This window comes from Neovison vison, chromosome 2, assembly GCF_020171115.1.
Source record: "Neovison vison isolate M4711 chromosome 2, ASM_NN_V1, whole genome shotgun sequence".
In the NCBI taxonomy this organism is placed as follows: Eukaryota; Metazoa; Chordata; class Mammalia; order Carnivora; family Mustelidae; genus Neogale; species Neogale vison.
In genome coordinates, this window is record NC_058092.1 from 107,193,383 (window position 1) to 107,204,233 (window position 10,851).

The 10,851-nt window shown below is 41.5% G+C and overlaps 1 long non-coding RNA gene across 1 annotated transcript; it reads right to left on the reverse strand.

Moving 5' to 3' along the window:
* Positions 1–259: 259 nt before the first annotated feature.
* On the reverse strand, positions 260–10,815 carry LOC122900478. The gene is made up of 3 exons (XR_006383238.1): positions 10,644–10,815; positions 4,184–5,206; positions 260–674 (listed from the first exon to the last, which is right to left on the reverse strand). It is a non-coding gene; the product is annotated as an uncharacterized LOC122900478 (long non-coding RNA).
* Between the last annotated feature and the right edge of the window lie 36 nt (positions 10,816–10,851).

Below are 10,851 nucleotides of genomic sequence, written 5' to 3' on the forward strand. Positions count from 1 at the left end.
AGCCTGGAGACAAAGTCATCTCCTGGGGAGGGATGCTAACTGGCATTTAGTGGGTAAAGGTCAGGGATACCGATAATACCAATATGCATAGGGCAGCCCCCGCAGCCAAGAGTTCATCACCTCTGCAACCCCAGTCCTTGTGCGGCAGTTGGTAGACCCAGCGCCCAGACTTCGTTACATCAGGATTTCTCATTTGGCTTAAATCTTCCACCCCACCATGTAGTCGATGTTACTGCTCTTGGTGAAAGCGGAGCAGAACGCAGGTTTACTCTGATTACTTAACACTGCAGAGGAAAATTACCTTATCCAGGGCAAGGAACTTGTTTTTCTGTAACAGTTTTCCTGGTTATAAGAACCACCTTGGTGCTTGTGAAATGGATTTCCAGGTGCCTGTCCTGGAACTTCCTGATAAAGCCAGGTTGAAGTGGGGACTGGGGAGTTACCTGGTTTTTAGTGTTCTCTGGTGTATTTTTTTTTTTTTAAATTTGGGGTGCATGGTATGCAAAGGACACAACTAACCTATGGGATGAATTTCTAAAGAACCCTTAGATCAAAACTTGCATAATTCAAGACATCCGGACAGAGGCTGGTGAATGCTTTACCAAACCACAGGTACCCTTAAGGTGAAAGGAAAAATTTCCAGTTCGTTTGGCAAGCTTTGAAATTAAGCCATTCTTGATCAATATTAAGGAATTTGCTTAAATTTATTTCTTTTAAACATTTTATTTTGTCAGAGAGCATAAGCAGGCTCCCCACTAAGCAAGGAGCCCGACTGGGGATTCGATAGCAGGACCCCAGGACCATGACCTGAGCCAAAGGCAGCTGCCCAACTGATAGCCACCCAGGCGTCCCATGAATTTTATTTATAATGTAAGAGTTCAAATTTACATCCACTTAAAGTTACATAAAATGGGCTGTATATGATTTCTTTCCCTGGAAAATGAAGATTTTTCTGAGTCATTTTCCCTGGTGAGAGGGATGACTCACTGAGAATTTTATAATTTCCCAGTGAAAGGAAAGAAATTGTTATGTGGCACATTTTATAGTTGGAAAAGTTAATAAGTGAAAAGGGGAGGGTGTCTGTTCTACTCCATCAAGTTACCAGCCTCTCAGAGACCCCATCTGGTGTCCTCCCCTTGGATCTTGCAGGCTCTCCTCGCTGAGTGACCCATGTTTCTCATGGTCTTTGGAAGTTGTTAAAGCATTGTCAGCTGGCTCACTTAATCAAAAGTTATCATTAATTACTCATGACCAAAGGAGTAAGCCTCAGCCCCTTATCCTGAAACTAAAGGTCTTCTGCCATCTGGCCAAAACTTTCCCCTTCAGTTGCTTGTTTTCCTCCGATCTCTGGCAGAGCCAAAATGCAGTACCCACTGTCCTGTACTGCCTCTTCTCTTTCTTTGTGCCTTTGTTAGATGGTCCTTCTAAACTGTACTACTTTCTGTTGCTCTCACACTACTCATAGTCTGTCTGTCCGCTGGTACCGTTGCTCACATCTTGGTCCTTGAAGCCTTCCCATCCCATTCTAGGTCATAGGAAGTCTTTCTCCTTTTAACTCTTAAGGCTTTCTTTGTTCCTTGCACAATGAATTTTCAATTAACTATAGCCTTGTGAACTAGGTAGCCCTTTTTCCTTAGATTTTTTCCCTTGTTTCTACATGTTCTTGTTTGTCTTCTAATAGAAGACACGGTTTAATTTTTTTAAGATTTTATTTATTCATTTGTTAGAGAGCATGCATAAGCAGAGGGAATGGCATGCAGAGGGAGAAGCAGACTCCCTGCTGAGCAAGGAGCCTAATGCAGAACTCAAACCTAGGACCCTGGGATCACAACCTGAGCCGAAGGCAGCTGCTTAAAAGACTGAGCCACCCAGACGTCCCCAGGGTTTACTTTCTTAAAAAATTACTCCTTGGGGGGCGCCTGGGTGGCTCAGTGGGTTAAAGCCTCTACCTTCTGCTCAGGTCATGATCCCAGGGTCCTGGAATGGAGTCCTGCATCGGGCTCTCTGCTCAGCAGGGAGCCTGCTTCCTCCTCTCTCTCTCTGCCCGCCTCTATGCCTATTTGTGATCTCTGTCTGTCAAATAAATAAATAAAATCTTTAAAAAAAAATTACTCCTTGGGAATTTTCACAAAGGCTGTTCTAGTGTCCACTATAAAATAGCATTGTGGAGCACCTGGGTGGCTCAGTTGGTGCAGCAACTGACTTTTGGCTTCAGCTCAGGTCATTATCTCAGGGTCATGAGATCAAGCCCTGAGTTGGGCTCCCCACTCAGCTGCTGAGTCTGCTTGGGATTTTCTCACTCTCCTCCCTCTTCCTCTGCCCCTCTTGTGCTCTCTCTCAAATAAAATATAAAACAAAAAACATCACAGGGAAAGTTTATTGACTGATTGTCCAGACCAGAGGATCTAGGAAATTGGTCTTAAGGTGGTACATTCATGTACTCCAATGGGCTTTTTTTTTTCTCCACTTTTTCCTAAATTTTCTTGCTCCTTTAACCTGAAACACTCATAATAATTACTGACCCAGTTAAAACAACTGTCGGAGATTAAAAACTCCTAAGAGGGGCAGAAGGAGTACTGCACTTGATTGCTTCCCTTTATTCACTGTATCTATATGACCAAAACAATGGGATTCTACTGGAGCTTTTCCAGCCTAGTTTAGATGCTGCTTCTCCAGTGCTGCAAACAACCATGAGGAGGGAGATGCATTCCAAAAGATGAAAAAAGTATGTGGTATGAAGATAAGGAGCTTTAAATATCAGATCCAGTGAGCATTGCAAATGGGCTTGGTCTGGGTTAGGTCAAGTGTCATTAAGACTGGTTAGTCATTATTTCAACTACTGGGGAATGGATTGTGGTATCTGTATAAACATACAAACATGACCGTTTAACTTTGTCATAATTTGTAGACAAATGCCTCATTTTAAAACTGGGTGCATCTTCTCAAAGTGATCTAAAAGTCAAAATACTTAAATTTGGATGACTGTAATTCAAACACAGGAAAACAGATGGGAAATAAGTTATATGATCTCCTTGAGGGGCATAAAGTAGGAGTTATGAAATAATGTCAATCTTCGGGAACAAGACTGTTTTGGAGAATTACTAGATAGCAATTTTTTTCTACATTTCCTAACTATAGCTGAACCATCATGATTTGGCAAAAATAGAAAACTTGATAAAAAAAATTTCTAGATCCCATATTGCAAACATGAACAGACTTTTGAAATATAAAAGCAGGGTGTGTTTTCTTTTCATGTGTAATCAAAGAACTATATCAAACATATATTAGCAAAGCAATGAGATGGATAAAAAGATGTAACTACATCTCATAAAGGGATTACGCCAGAATAAAAATAATTACAACTCAAGGCAAAATGTGTTATTCCCAGAAGACGGGTAAGAAGGAAATATTATGAGTTAAGGAGAATGATAGGTTGCCTCTGGCTGAAGGGTTCAGGAACATTCCATGAGGAGAACTTACATGTGCCAGGTCCTATATGGGTGATGGGATATAGAGGTATCCTCCTTCCCAAGTCCATGAGGTTTCTCTGGAATATTGTTTGTAACCAATATATCAAGTGTCCTTTGGGAATTTTTTTTTTTAAGTTTTAGTTTTATCCAATTTTCTGTAACCTCTTTCAATTTTTTAATCGTCTGATTTTGGTAGATGAAATTCTCCACCATTCTATACTCTGTGACTAGAGGTCATAATTCTGCACTCCTCTTCCCGCTTGTAACATTTCCCCAAACCCTGCTGAGGTTGCAACAGCTATGGTCCATAACCCAGTTGAGAAGCTTCACAGTGTAAGTTGTTGGATATTTATACCAACCTCCTCTGATTGAGAAGCAGTAAGAGGGTAAAAGAAAACTTTTGTTGCCTCTGCTACTCTCAATACTTCTAGCTACCAAATGTGCGGGTTCTCCACACCAAGCAATTCTGACCTTACCTCCCTGGATTTGGCACAGATACCACAGATTAAGGGTTCAGCCCCATAAGACCACCCCCCACTTCAGACACTACTCACAGTAGGGGGTCTCCAGGTTACCCAGGCTTCTCTCAGTCTTGGCTACAAATCAGCGGTTCCCATTGTCCCCTCTTCAGGTTTGATCATTTGTTACAATGGCTTATAGAACCCTGGGGGACATGTTTACCAGTTTATTACAAAGGATATAGGAAAGGATACAGATGATGATGATCCAGATGAAGATGTACATAGGGCAAGGGCAGAAGGGTCCCAAGTGCAGGAGCTTCTGTCCGTGTGGAGCTGTGGTGTCCACCCTCCCGAGATGTATGTATGCACCAACCTGGAAGCTTTCCGAGCCCCATAGTTTGGGGATTTTTATGGAGGATTTATCAAGTAGACATGATGGATTATTGGCTCAGTCTCCATCCCGTCTTCTCCCTGGAGGATGGCAGGGTTGGGGCTAAAAGCTTCTAATTATAGCTTGGCCTTTCTGGTGACCAGCTTCCATCCTGAAGCTTCCTAGGAGCCCACAAATCCAACTCTTTAGAACAAAAGACCCTTCCCATTACCAAGGAAATTCCAAGAGATTGAGGAGCTCTGTGTCAGGAACCAGGGGCAGAGACCAGATATATATTTCTTATTATGTCACAGTCCACCCCTGGCCTCTAGTCAGGGACCCGTTACAGCAAACTGATTATAATAAAGTCAAAAGATACTGGCTGAGGGGCCCCTGGGTGGCTCAGGTGGTTGAGCAACCAACTCTTGGTCCAAACTCAGGTCTTCATCTTGGGGTCACGTGTTCAGGCCCCACTGCATTGGGCTCCATGCTGGGCATGGAAGGTGAGTCTCAATCTTCCCACCTAAGAGCCATATGACCTTGGGAAAGTGTCTTTACTCCTCTGACTCTCAATTTCTTCCTCTGTAAAATGAGCAAAATAATGGAACCTACCTTCTAGGTTTGTTATGATATTAAGTGAGATAATGTGTTGCGTGTGCTTTGTAGAGTAATTGGAACACAGTAAATATTTGATCAGTGTTTCCTTATGATTGTAGTTAGGTGCTTCCTGCAGGTACCATTGTATCTCCGGAGCACTCTTCCTGTCCCAACAAGTATGGCTTTAAGAGATTTCTAATGATTTGAGAGTCACCCTCATTTTCTAAAACATCATCCAAGAAGGCAATTTCACAATTTACTGGTCAGGCCTTTGATTCTGTAGAAACTTCAAGTATCTGTCATGTGTCCTGAAGGAAAAAAATGAATTAGTATACAAAAGACCTTATTTGTAGTGTCTGTTAGCAGTGCTCTATAAAGACCTATATTATCTGGCAAAAACCTTTTTTTTTTTTTTAAGTCAGATGAAGTTTGCAATACTTCGCATCAGTTGTTCTCCAGAAAAATAAAATACTTTCCTTAAATACTTCTTTCCTATTTCTGATTTCTGAGTTGAAAGCTCTGGATTTTAAGGACTTAACACAGGAGCAAGGCAAGTGAATAAAAATGATTTAGGGCACATTATTAGGTACCACAGAGAAGGACACACCTTATAACCAAAAGGAGACCAAATAGGCAAATATTTGGAAGATGTTAAAATCAGGAATTTTAAAATGGGCTTGGTGGAGTCAGGTTGATGACTTATGACCTCAGCTTTGTTTTTGTAGGCAATGATGTTTGAGCCTTGTCTAAGTTTTTGTTTCTACTTGGTAGATTCTAATTTTCAAATGCATTGAAGGAAAACTCTTTTGGCCAAGAAGGAGTGTGAAATACAGCTCAGCTACCCCACAGATACAACCCTGGGAAAAAGTCGTTCAGTGTTCTTAATATAATTCCCAGTCCTAGGGTTGGGCCTTGCACTACTTGAATTTCTTTCTGGAGATGTGTTTCATCTAGTTTGGCATGTCTAGACTCAAGACCCACATTATAACATGTAGAATAAGGAGAAAAAGAAAGACACACTTGTTAACCTAGATATAATAGGGTTACTTCCAACAAGTGAATATACCCTTGTTTCCTTAGGCTTCTGCACACTATGAAAAATGAGGAAAAGTTATTTCGCTTATTGAAGTGTCTCTGTAGGGGACTTTTCCCTGGTGTCTTTTTAAGTGTTTGAATTGTTGAATTGTTCATAGTTTTTTGTTTGTTTGTTTTTTGTTTTTCACATTACTGTTAAGGGACTGGGCAACAGAATTATTCTTAAGTGAAAACTTTTTTTCAGAAATAGCAACTATGTATAGAGAATACCATTTTAGGATTAGCAGGAGAATTAAAGTTAGGTAAAACTTGAATTTCAATCCTTGGCCTACAGAAAAAAACCTAAGAAACTTTTCATAGTCTAAGGGAGGTGTATTTCATGGTATTAAGATTGTGGGATGTGTTTAGATGGGAAAGGGGCATAACAGATCAATCTTTCTGGATTAGTATATGCAAATCATTTCTAACGGGGAAAAGTGGGGTCTCAGGCATTAGCAGATCAAGTCGACTAAAACCTGTTGAGGATATAAAGGATCTGAAGAACATGGTTAACAAAATGAGTCATAACTATACTTACCCCCACACCATCTTGTATCCAAAGTAGAAAACATACATTTTGAATTCACATAAATACTGATAACAGCTGACCATGTGAAAGATGACAAATGGAAGCTCAACAAGTGTTGAAAAACTTGAAAGTATATGAGACACATTCACTAATCCTAAGTTAAGGACATAACTTAAAATATTCTTCTTGGGGTGCCTGGGTGCCTGGGTGGCTCAGTGGGTTAAAGCCTCTGCCTTTGGCTCAGGTCATGATCCCAGGGTTCTGAGATCGAGCCCCGCATCAGGCTCTCTGCTCAGCAGGGAGCCTGCTTTCTCCTCTCTCTCTGCCTGCCTCTCTGCCTACTTGTGATTTCTGTCTGTCAAAATAAATAAACAAAATCTTTAAAAATATATATTCTTCTTGATCTATACTGTTAGGAAAAAGCACAAGGACTAAAGAAGAGGTAAAAATAAAAATTACATACTTTTTGGCACACAATAATAATAACAGGTAGCACTTATATGTAGAGATCAGAGGAAAATTCATAGCTTTAAAATGCATTTATGAGATAATGAGAACTATTAAAAATAATGAAGTAAACTTTTAACATAACACCAAATAAAGGAACACCAAAACAGGAGGGAAGTAGAGGTATAAATTAGGGCTGAAGCAGAAATGAATAGATCTTACTTCCTCCCCCAAAAGAGAATCAATTAAGCCAAAATCTGGTTCATTGAGAGAAAGTTAAAGGGTTAATCCTTTGGTAATTTAATATTGAAAGAGAAAAAGTACACTACTATACCAGCAACATCAAATACAGAAGATATTTTAAATGATATGTGTATTTTAGTACATGGATTTGCAAATGCAGACAAAACATTTAGTTTTTAATATAAGTGATCCAAGTTGCCTTAAGAAAGGTAGAATGACTGAATAAAAACAGCTGAAGGAGAAACTGAAAAAATAGGCAAAGACCTATCCTTAGGTCCACCAGGTCCAGAGAGTTTCACCAGACATTGAGGGAAGAGACAATATTTATATAAACAGATCAAGATAATGGAAAAAAGATTAAAATCCACATGAAATTATTATGAGGCAAAGAAAGCAACAGATACTATTAAGTTTAAGTAAACTAAGTGTGCCTGGGTGGTGTGGTTGGTTAAGCATTCAACTCTTGGTTTTGGTTCAAGTCATTATCTCAGGGTTGTGAGATCCAGCCCAGCATCAGGCTCTATGCTCCACACGGAGTCTGCTTAAGACTCTCTCTCCCTCTGCTCCTCCCTCCCACTCTCTGTCTCTAAAATAAATAAATAAGTCTTTAAAAAAAAGATTAAGTGAAATAAGCCTTGCAGAGCAATAAAAGAGTGTTTGGTAAGGAAAACGAATCCATAGAAGTTAGATATTATGGGCCACAATATAGATTTCAAAGTGGAATGAAGAGTAATTGGGATAAGAAACCGGGAGCTGTTAGGTACATGGTTAGGATTTGAATTCTAGTGTGTTGGACCCAAAGCCTGTGAAATGTCAAGATGTGACTGAATTCAAGTTAGGAAATTACTATTTTCTAAAATACATATGGTACTTACAAACCTGTTGCAAATGTCTAGTTCTTCTCTTTCAGGCCTTTTTCTGCCCTTTCAGAAGAAATGGTCTTCAAAGTCAAAGCCAGACTCCAGAGCTGATTCCCCGGAGATCATGCCATGGCCTCCTCAAAATTATCTCCTGACCAAGAACCACATTTGGAGAATTTATTTTCTCAAAATGTGTAAACCAATTATTTTGAGTCTTTCTTAGACATATTCTGTCTCCATTAACTCGCTCATCATGTTTGGGAAAGTTCTCCTTTAACACATGGTCCCTCTTCACAATTTATTCTTTTTTTTTTATTTTTAAAGATTTTAATTATTTATTTGTGAGAGAGAGAGAGAGCACACGTGCACACAAGCCCAGGCAGGCAGAGGTGGAGGAAGAAGCAGGCTTCCAGCTAAGCAAGGAGCCCAATGTGGGACTCTATCCCAGGACTCTGGGATCATAACCTAAGCCGAAGTCAGGTGCTTAACTGACTGAGCCACTCAGGCGTCCCTTCACAACTTATTCTTAAGTGGAGGAGGTAAGGAGTAACATGTACTTTATGTGGTATGGAGATGAAATGGGGAAGGCAGAAAGATGAGCTTCTCACCCTCTAGGGATTTGGACCCTACAATTAGAAACAAACCTAGAAATAAGGAATAAAGTAAGGACAGCAAACAATTTTATTGGCTCCCATTTGACTGCCAGTGTGCGTTCCAAGGAAGTCTATACCTAAAAGACCTTTTGGAGGTCCAGATTTTCAACTGACTAGAATTTTTTTTTTACATCCTGTTTCCCATTGCCAAGCTTAATAGACAGTTCTCTTAGGGTCTTTCAGTTTTTAAATTATCCTAACAATGAGATTGGTAATAATCATTTCTTAAGATTTTAACAATACTGTTTATAATAACTTACAAAAAAAACACCTTGGAACAAATCTAATGGAAAGATGAACAAGACTTCTAGGGAGAAAATCATAACATTTTTGAGAGAGATTAGCAAGGATATAAATAAATGGAGAGTTATACCATGTTCATGAATTGGAAAGTCAGGTATGTATACATATGTATGTATATGTATGTATACAATGATGTCCGTACCTCTTCTTCACTCTCACTCCCCAAATCTACATAGTTAATGCAATCCCACTCCAAATCCAGTAGTCTTCTCAGGAGAATTTGACATAGTTTATTACTGGGTTTTTTGAGGCCTTTCTTCTTTTCTGTTTTTCTATTTCACTAGCTATTTCTTGTCAACATCCTCTGTTGCCAGTGCTTTTATACAACCTTTAAAATTTGGTGCATCCCAGGGTTCAGTCTGAGACCCTTTTCTGTTCTCTATCTGTGCTTTCTGCTTACATTGTCTCTTCTAATCCCGTGGCTCTAAATGCCATATATATATGATGATGATTCTCAAATTTTTATCTCTACTTCAAAGTTGTTCTCTGAACCCCACTGCTTTTTCAACAGTTAAACAGGAATCTTGATATGTCCAATACAAAACTTTTGCTTCTTGCTACTCCTCTCTCCTGTTACACCAACTTGCTCTTTCGTAGTTCCTGGTCCCAGTCAGTGGAATGAGTTTATTGCTCAGGCCCAAATCTAGAAGTTGTTTCTGGTTCCTCTTTTTCCCCACATTCACTACATCTAATCAAATCAGCACGTGTTCTGGGCACTTCTCAACACCTCCACTGCTCCCTCTAAGTCCGAACTACCATTGTCTGTCACCTGGATTCCTAACTGGTTTCCATGCTTCCACTGTTGTCCAACCCTTGCTGCCCATGGGCTCTGTCTCCAACTGGCCTGGTGGCAGTGAGGACTGCTGGTCCCCTTCCAGCCAACTGCCAGCTATGCCTCCATTCCATCTGCTTTTCAGGAGGTCTGGCTATCTTTGGCTTCTGGGGTGGAGGTGGGGTGATTCCTAAATCCAGAGGCTCTAGGGTTTCTCCCAACTGTGCGGTAGCCAGGAAAGACCTAGAATAGACCCAACTCTTCCCACTTTACCCCAAACCAGTCCATATGCCCTGAGGTTTCCTTCTCAGGCTAGTAACACAAATGGGCCTGAACTCCTTTAGAAGCTGGAATGAGTTTAGGGCTTTCCCTGTGGAGCCTGGAAGATGAAAAACTGAACCACCCTTCTCATAACCAATTGCCTGTTCTGCTGTGATTGTCTCCTCTGGGATGTTGTGCTTAGTTCTGCAAGCCCTAGGGATTACAGAATGTGCCCGAGCGCCAGCCGTGATAGGTCCAGCAGGTTTTTGGGTATTGTCCCTGAGCAGTCTCAAAGCTCTGAAAGAACATCCTCCCTCCCTCTCTCCCTCAACACCTACCACCTTCCTCCCTGCCGCCTGCACCAATCCCTCCGGGGCCTTGAACTCAGTCCTGCAAGCTCTGATCACCCGGGATAGGACCGGCTTTGGGAGAAGCCACATGACGTCCGAAGGCATTTCGGAGCGGCCTCTGAAGAGCCTACGGGCTCCCTGCCCACTGCCCAGCTAGTTCTGCAGGCCCGGGGTCCCTTCCTGGCTCTGATGGTGGTGGAACCGGTAGGAAAGTCATCTGTGTTTGAATGAACTGCCGTCATTCACTCCTAACCTGCTCCTTCCCCGCGGTCGTCTCCTCCAGCCACCTTTCCCCTGGGTCTCCCGGCAGGTCAGCGCCCGTCCCCTTCCGTGGTCTCCCAGTCGTAGTCCTCCTCTCCGTGGGGTGGCGCCACTGCTGGGTCTGCGAGCAGGAGGGTCGGCCCCGGGCTGGCCTAGAGACGGGTTTTTCAGCTACGCACTTCCGGGAGGCAGCCAGCCAA